At 33.7% G+C, this 7,465-nt stretch overlaps 1 long non-coding RNA gene across 8 annotated transcripts; it reads left to right on the forward strand.

The window, feature by feature from the left end:
• The first annotated feature begins 328 nt into the window (after positions 1–328).
• LOC110914982 lies at positions 329–7,261 on the forward strand. Of its 8 annotated transcripts, XR_004884795.1 has the most exons (12): positions 331–590; positions 750–865; positions 1,644–1,710; positions 1,947–2,044; positions 2,345–2,607; positions 2,991–3,103; positions 4,244–4,319; positions 4,980–5,037; positions 5,111–5,190; positions 5,330–5,427; positions 5,788–5,942; positions 6,665–7,261. It is a non-coding gene; the product is annotated as an uncharacterized LOC110914982 (long non-coding RNA). The 8 variants fall into 8 exon arrangements; XR_002578665.2 differs by adding an exon at positions 1,373–1,420 and having other exon boundaries at positions 329–590; positions 4,980–5,190; positions 5,330–5,942; XR_004884791.1 differs by having other exon boundaries at positions 329–590; positions 4,980–5,190; positions 5,330–5,613.
• Positions 7,262–7,465: the final 204 nt, after the last annotated feature.

Here is a 7,465-nt window from a genome sequence, read left to right on the forward strand (position 1 = left end):
AAAAAAAAAAAAAAAAAAACGATTTAGCCCACCGGATAAACACACCGACGAAAAGGCAACAACCGGAACCACAAAGCCAACAAAAACCCACATGCATCTACATCAAAACACCCAAGCACAAAAAACATCTAAAAAACAAAATCCAAACCCAAACAAACCGATACAAACCAACAAACCAAAACACAAAGAACATCTATCTACTATACTAAAAGAATACATTTTAGCCACATGGCCTATTCTTAGCCAATTATTTTGTTGATGTGGACACCCTCTTAGGCCAGAGAATTCCTCTTGGGCGCCAATCTCTTTTCCTCTATCCTCCTTCAATCCTTCTCACGTAAGTTTCTTCAAATCGCCATCTCTCTTCTTTCCCATTTTAATTTCATCTTCCATACACGCTCATTATTCACATTCATCTTCCACCGCTTTCTCTCTCATCTTATTTCTCTATGTTCTCTCAATTGACCTCATTCTGCTTTCATCGTTCAATAGGAAACCCTAGCATTACACACTACACATCAGATCCTCTTCGTTCATCCTATTGAAATTGACTGATAATTCTTTTGGGTCGACAATTCCCTATCTTCAAGGTGAGTTTTAGGGTTTTGATTATGTATTTAGGTTTTATATGATTTAGGATTTATATGATTTAGGGTTCGATTTCGTATGATTTTATATGAAACATTCGTTTAGGGTTAGATTTTCATATGATATCATTTAGGGTTCGATTTCATATTAAACATTCGCAGATTTGGAATCAAGTGATGGAGTCGCAGATTATTGACAGCTAGGATTGCTTCTGTTACGTTGACTATCGTAATTTCCACTTAGCGTCATTACACAAACAACAACAACAAGCCCTAAGGTATTCAATCGCTTCATCCTATTATTAAATTCTGTTTAGTTTCATTGATCGATCATGTTAAATAGTTGTTTCGATTCGATTTCATTGCTTATTACCGATTATTTATCTCTGATTTATTATGTATGTGTTCAATTGTGTCTACTATGTGAACTTGTATTGATTCTTTTTGTATATGTTGTGTTATTGTTTGAGGTTTTGTGTAATTGATCATGTAGAAAGTCGATTTGTGTGTCTCGATTTGATTTCTGATGATATCTGTTTGTTATATTTGAATTGCTTATGCTTTTGATGGTTCAATTGTTCAGTAATTGTTGTTTAATGGAGGATTGATTGATTGATTAATGGGTGTTTAATTCTTTAGTCACCAGTAGCACACAAAATAAGCACTGATTATGATTTTGAAGTTGCTATTTTTTTGTGTGTGATGAACTGAAGGGAATTTTGGACTTTGAAGTGTCAAGTGTGATTTTTTTATTCATAAGTTTTGGTAACAAACTGTTTCTGCAGGCTATCATCTGGTTTTTTTCATTACTTACGGATTGAGTTTAATCTTAGGTATGCTGTTTGATTACTTTTGTAGATTGTAGTCACTATTGAACGATAATATCTTCCTTACGGATTGAGTTTAATCTTCGGTCGCCTCTTTACAGATCTAATATCTTCCTTCCAACGATTCGAATCAAGTTTTGATTAACAATAATTCTCATAAACATAGTGATTTTATTATTCTAATCCGTTGATCTATGTTCTCATTGTTATTTGATTTTGATTTTCAAAGGATTTTGTGGGTTTCTGCGTATTGGATCTTTTTACTGCTCCCACGCACAAATGTCGTCTCCATCAAGGTATGATTCCTATATAAAGATAATTATTCAGATTTGTTCTATTAGTTTGTGTTAATTGTTTTTTGTATTGTAGTTTATTCGTTTCGATCTGAATATTAGATCTATTTTTTCAAATGTTGTCTTATTAATTGATTATACAAAATCATCTCACTGTGATTTGTTATTTAAATCATTTAGTTTTGGGTTTTTGATCTAAATATAAATTGTTGTTGATTCAATCGATCGTTTTAACATAGGTGATTTTGTATGGGGCTGATCAAAGAGAGTTTATCGCATCTGGAAAACCTCTACTTTCATAGGGCTAAGCAACCATACGCTCTCCTTTTGTCCCAATGTAAATCCGAACACCAAGATCTTTACTCTTGTGAAGTCCCTGTTTTCTTAGATACCAAATTCTACTTTTCTGTTTTTGCTAAATTGATTTGTTAGTTTTGAGTAGATTAACTAATTGGTACAATTTTTTCATGAACCGAAATTTTGTTTTATAAAGGTTAAAGCTCAAGATTTAAGATCATACAGAGGTTTTGGTTCCTTCAAGTTCTTTACAACCCGTTTAAAATATAATTTTACAGTTTTTGGTTCCTTCAAGATTATGGCTTTTAGCACATCGACTAACGGACATTGGTATTTGCAGCTTTGCTTTATCGTAAACTACAGAATAATATTGGGAGCTTGCTGAACGGGATGCAGTCACTGGAGTCTTGCGTGCGTGGTGTGGAATCAAAACTCGATGAAATTTTGTTTGACTTGGCAAAGTCAATTAGATGGGTGTCACAAGTTACCGGGTGTAGATCTTTTTAGCTCTACACTCTGGATGAAATTAGAACAAGGAGCTTGAATCTTCAAACCGCTCGATTCCATCTTCGTATCGGGCTAATTAAGAACCCCTTGACAGAGGTGCGCCATATATGATCACTCGATTTAAGTTTCTTTTTATGCTTACGTGCTAGGATTTGGTACACCATGGGTGATTGGTAAAAATTAGTTCAGGTAAAAATAAATAGTTTTTAGTCGGGTTTAGGTTACTGTCTGGGTTTAATTGTTCGGGGTTTATCCGGAACTTTTTTTGATTTTTAACTAATTAATAATTAATGGTTCGATATGATTGTAAAAATAGACTAATGTTGTGGTACAGAAGAAGTCGAGTAATCAAGTTAACAATCTATTGTTGTTGGATGTTTCACTCACTGAACTCGAATATGGAATTGCCAGTCTCATTTGTTTCTGATTGTTATGAAACTGTTCATAAAGCAATTGCTAATTTTGGGTTTTAATGGCAGTCATTTGGGGCTTTATTGTGATATCTTGGATGAAGTCAGAACTTTGATCGTGTATGGTGATCAAACAAGGCTTCCACAAGCTTTGACCAACTTTTGATCACTACAACCATGAGGTACGTTGTGTTGCGTTTTATTGGTATGTAAAATGGAAGTTTGTGGCTTCCTATTTCAAGAGACCAAACAACACTCATCAGTTTCTAAATGTTAAGTTTTCATGTCATTATGATGAATTACAATGCTTTAAAGTGAAGGGTTTGTTTGTTTTCTAAGTTAGAACTGTATTTTTAGATCTACATTTTTTTGGTTATGTTATCTTTTCTTTTCTTTTCTACACATAACATGCAAAGTGGAATTACATATGTATATTTTTACATGTCAATTTAGTTGCTTAATGTTTTGTTTGAAATTTGGAAGTCATGTGGGATAAAGTCAAAAAGGACGGGTGACTTCAAACCATTTCATATATAAGGGTTAAGTTGTTTTTTTTTTTAAATTTCAAATGGGTCAATAAAAGATCATTGAAAAAAGGAACAAGTCTAATGGGTTAAACTTGGGCAAAGTGTAGTTTTAGTTCATACACCGAACAGAGAAAAAATGGAAATTGATTCCTGGTGTTAAAGAATCCATGGTGGTTCACATATTTTTTAAATAGGTTTTAATTTTTCTGTTGGTGTTATTATTTTAAAGCTTGTGCTCTTTTTTGTGTATAATAGTTTAATAATATTTAAATTTGAGGCCTCCAAGTGTTCAAGAGGCTTCAATTGATCCTTCTCAGTTTTAAGGAGACATTTGGCTATGTTTTTGTAAGAAATGAGTCAGTTAGTATTTTGTTTGCTAGATATGATGGTTGATACATTTGTTCTTAAAATAGTAAATAGTAAATACTATGGATCATGGTAAGGATGAGCAAATGGTACCCGGTACCGAATTTACCGAACCGGGTACACTTTCGGTACCGATTCGGTACCGATTTTTGAGATATTCGGTACCGGTCTGGTACGGCACCGGTAGTATTCACAGGTTTTTACCCTCAAATACTGGTACCGTACCGGTACCGAATCGTACCGTACCGTACCGGTACCCACTTTTGGGGATTTTCGGTTCCGGTACCGATTCGGTATCGAGCTCACCCCTAGATCATGGTACATGGACTCTGCATCTTTATCTAATGGTTATTGGTTTACAAGGCATACTAGATTTGCTTAAAACATTATACTAATTCGTCTGATGATTCTCTGTTTTAAATCTTACAGGAAATGTTCACATATGCAATACCTAATTATTATGTCTATTGTCAAGAGCCGAAGATCTTGAACATCTATGTTAAAGGTTAGTTATTCTCATATATTATAGCTTCAACTAGGATACGTACAACATGTGTAAGAATTTTGAGCAATTTTCAACTTAGTTCGTGCGATGTAATATGAATTATTTTATGATTCTTTGGGGACTGATCTTGCTGTTGAAGATTCTAAATCAATGGTTGATTTAGGGTTTCTTCAGTTTGGGTAATGTGATGGTTGATTTGGAGATTCTGAAACCGTACGTTTTCTTCTCCCGTTTTACATTGATCACACTCCACCACATGTTATTTGCGTTTGATTTTCAGTGTTAAACCCAGATTATTGCTTCCGATTCTTATTTTCGTCAATCAATCCTAATCTGCATCTTAATCTTATTTTCAGTGTTCAATCAGGATTATTGCTTTTGTTTGTTAAGTTATTGCATCCAATTCTTATCTTCGGTTATTCGATGGCTTAGTATTTTTCTTAACCCTTCCTTTGTTTAAATTATGTAGATGGTCATGTGGTTTAGTGTCCATTACGGATTTAGTCCTAAATACCATTTTTTTTTTGTATTTTGACCCTTAGTGGCACTGGTCCTGAATCGTTATTTGTTCAGAATGTTAGAGATGCCCTTTTTCAAAACATCTTTTTTTAATTTTTCATTAAATCCTACATTAATATTATTACCTCTTTATATTTGCAGGGAATTTAAAATTGAAATGCTCTTGCTTGGCTCATTCACAACTGGTGCCATTTTGTTGGTAGTTATTTTTTGCCTTCATGTTCCTTGTGAAGAATTTTAAAACTAGCATGAAACATGATCAATATCTACAGGATGGACTCTCAGAGATTATATATTCAGGGCTATGTTTGATCCGTAACCAAGTCACTAATAAACGGGTTATGTTTAATATGTAATATGACGCTTTATTTGTATTTTGTTATATTTTATTTATACACAAATGTTTAATATGTAATATGACACTTTATTTGTATTTTGTTATATTACGAGGGGTGTGGCGTCATTGTGAGTTTAAATTTCTTCGTTTGCAGGGTTACTCTCATCAGTATTCTTGAAGTTGGATGACGCTTTGAGAAATGAGTTTTGCCCAGAAAAAGTTACCATACACATCTCCTAATTCAAATCACCAGTAATATTAAAAGTTAACTCCTTTTTTTACTATTTTCTTTTATACCAAGGGCTACTCTTGATTAATTTATGCATTAGGAACTTTTTTTTGTCGTTCTGGTTAATATAATCCTACAAGTTGCAAATTGGACGGGCTGCGTACTGGGTCAAAACAGATTGGGAAATGACTTTTGCTGTTTGAGATTTAGTTAAGCAATCGCTTTGTTCATACTTTAAGAATATATTATCTTTTTCCACTTTGAAAATAAAAAGAGTAAAGGAGTGAAAGTTGATCTAAATGTTAATTAGAGAAAGCTTGAATTGTTCAATTTTAATAAACTGATAAATTTATTTTGGTTTTTATTTGAACCTATAACAATAGAGTTTGAAGAACAATGGACTAATTGCAAAGTAGATGGATGGAAGGATAAGGCTCAAGAAAATGAATATGTTCGTGAGCAAAATACACCAGTTGATCTAGACGATTATGGCAGAGTTGATGAATTGGTTGAACCTGGTACTAAATATCTAAATGAGGTTCACTCCTTTACTCCTTTTACTTTCATATGTCATGCGCTTTGCTATTTTAGTTAATATATATGGTATATATGTTATATGAACAACGTTAGAATTGAAATGTCATCTTCACCACATTCTTAGATATCCTTATGGAAGCTTTTTTTATTTTTCTCTATTATAATTCTTTTGATTTTGGCGGGTTGGGTTGAGTAACGGGTCAAAATGGGTTTGTATCATAATAGGCTAACTAATAATTGTTTCAATTTGGTTCGAGTAACAAGGATCCATCACAGATCTGAACATTTACACGGTGTGAAGGATTGAAAGAAGGATTTTCCCAACTTTCTTTCAATTCTTTTACACTCAATGCCTTCAAACCAGTAGAAACGGAGCTTGAGCCAACTCACTAATCATTCTAACAGTTGTGTGGTTCAAGATTCGGATTCTATCTACGAGGTTCACCGATTTCGGGTGAAACGTTAAACTACCGTTCCGAACAGCTCACCGTGTCATATTTTGGGCAATGTTTTCGGCCCATTTGACCCGTTTACTTTTTACCTGATTTTTTATTTGACCCGTCTCTTGAAATTGACATGCATTTTAAGACCACTTGAGGAACAAGAATATCTAATATGATTAACTTAATCCTAAATATTCATATTAGAAGAATATTTTTGTTAATCAATTTAAAAAGATAGATTCATGTATGGACTTATTTGTTTTATTCTATTTTTTTGCAGAATATGGTTACACAATGAACATAACAGAAAAGAGTGACGTCTATAGTTACAGAGTGGTGTTACTAGAGATCTTAAGTGGACGTAGTGCGGTCGAGAATCGGGTCAGGGGGTTTCACATATAGTCGAGTGGGTCAAAAAGAAAATGGTTAGTTTTGAGCCCGCGGTCACCATACTAGACGCCAAGTTTCAAGGGATTCCGGATCAAATGGTCCAAGAAATGCTACTAACGCTTGGGATCGCGATGCTTTGTGTGAATTCTTCACCCCCGCAGAGACCTAGAAAGAAAGAAGTGGTTGCATTGTTGATGGAAGTTAAAGAGTTCACCTGCAGAATGGGGGAAAACTTCACAACTAATGAAGCAATCATCTACTCATAGCTATTTAATGTCAGCCGTATTATTGAAGAAGACTTTTGAACTGATCCGTTTCAACATGTAGAGTTTTAAGAGGTTGGTTCTAAGTAAGTGTATAAACAAGGCTTTTAACGACTTTTGGTGTATATAACAGTAATTAACGTAGGACAAACAATACGTGTAACACAACTAATGTGGTTTTTAAGGAGATTTTCAACGAATTATGATCATTGCATATTCATGTATTCCAATTTGTCGTCGTAGTCTTACAAATTCGTTTGCGGTTTAACGTGTATTTAATCATAACATTTTATGTAAATGATGATGATGATAAGATATTATCTTTAATCAACCCGTGTAATACACGGGTTCTTAAACTAGTAGGAAAAATAAACCAAAACAAAGTCATTAGGCCATCCGGTAAAACTAACACTTCAAAATGAATCTAC

The sequence above is a fragment of the Helianthus annuus genome, chromosome 16, assembly GCF_002127325.2.
Source record: "Helianthus annuus cultivar XRQ/B chromosome 16, HanXRQr2.0-SUNRISE, whole genome shotgun sequence".
Lineage (NCBI taxonomy): Eukaryota > Viridiplantae > Streptophyta > Magnoliopsida > Asterales > Asteraceae > Helianthus > Helianthus annuus.